Source organism: Haplochromis burtoni, unplaced genomic scaffold (genome assembly GCF_018398535.1).
Source record: "Haplochromis burtoni strain Fernald_Lab_line unplaced genomic scaffold, NCSU_Asbu1 Contig_329, whole genome shotgun sequence".
Classification (NCBI taxonomy): domain Eukaryota; kingdom Metazoa; phylum Chordata; class Actinopteri; order Cichliformes; family Cichlidae; genus Haplochromis; species Haplochromis burtoni.
This window is the reverse complement of record NW_024582690.1, coordinates 283,391-284,800: the sequence shown is the minus strand read 5'-3', so window position 1 is coordinate 284,800 and position 1,410 is coordinate 283,391. Positions and strand designations below refer to the sequence as shown.

General features: G+C 40.4%; 1 non-coding gene across 1 annotated transcript; it reads right to left on the bottom strand.

Moving 5' to 3' along the window:
* Positions 1-853: 853 nt before the first annotated feature.
* On the bottom strand, positions 854-958 carry LOC121815846. The gene has a single exon (XR_006055410.1). It is a non-coding gene; the product is annotated as a small nucleolar RNA SNORD67 (small nucleolar RNA).
* Between the last annotated feature and the right edge of the window lie 452 nt (positions 959-1,410).

Genomic DNA, 1,410 nt, shown 5'->3' with positions numbered 1-1,410 from the left:
TTTTTTAAAATGTTATACCAGATGCCATGTTTCTCATAAAACATGACTGATTTAAAGAAACTGCGCAGTTGACTAAAATGACAGCATGCCCTTTGGAAACAAGAGAAAATCATTCCAATAGCTCAGCAAACAGATGACATTCAGACACAGACCTTAAAGAATGAAGGAGCTCGTGTCATCAGGTCATGGAGCTCGAAGTTCTGCCTTGGAGAGGGGGAAGAGGACCTTCCATGACATCTACACCACAGCATCTGTTGCCTTGTCCAAAAAATAAAAAAAATAAAAAAAATAAAATAAAATAAAAATTGAGTTAATATGACAGGTGACATTAATTCGGACTTTATTAAACCATGATTTTGTTCTGAAAATGTGACTTTTTTAGAGTATGGCATCATCAGCATTATGTAAAATAGATATCAAGTTTACATAATGCTTTCTAGGGTGATCACACCTGCTAATAAACAATGACATTTGTAAATTAAAGAGTATATTTAATGTAGTACTGCATGAATTCTCATCACCTAGCCCTACAGTCTTCTGTCAGGGTTTACAGTGGATGCCAAATGCTGCATGACTGTGGCTCCATACAAAACCCATAGATTTCATTATCCAGCACATGGGAAAATAAACACAGACAGTCAAATGTGGAATTATTAAAGCAGGACTGGGGTCTGACCTCAAAATGAGTCATTACATGAAGAGACAGAATTCACACAATGGCAATAAGTGCTCCAGGATGCCTGGGACAACCTGCAGAGAGCTGTAAGCTTTTTGCTATGTGGCCAGTTGTTTCTATGTGTGTGTGCGTTTTAACTTGAAAGAAGCATACAACACATGTGTATAGAGGAGCAGGGTTGGGTCAGATGGCCCCTGTGCACATTGCGTGTCCTCAGGTTGGATCAGACTGAAGCAGTCAACTCGACACCCCAGCTGATTAGTGCAACTCATCACTCCCACACCGCTTCCACTTTAACATGCAGTGTTTGTTTTGTGCAGCACACAATCGAACTGGGGACCCAGCAACCCAACCACTAGATAATCGGCACAGTCATCTTACTGGGATTTGTGTCCATATTCCACGTCGTCATCCACGCGGTATCATTCGCCATAGCCGCTGACATGGGTCTTGTGTGTGTGTGACAGGAAGTAGTGCAGAACCTTGAGTTTAGCAGGCACAAAAAATGGTCAATCATTTAGATGATAGAGAATGGAAAAGGTTCAAAATGCAAGTTAACTTGGATTCAAGCCCGGGTGGTGGATTATGTTACAAACAGTAACGCTGGTTAACGTAAGGTTAAATAAATCTAATTCTTTTAAGCAGAGTTAGCTTTACCACTAGCTGTTTAGCAACGTTAGCGTCTAGCATTCGGTTAAAACCTAAGTGACTGTCACAAGTGAAACATTTCAAAT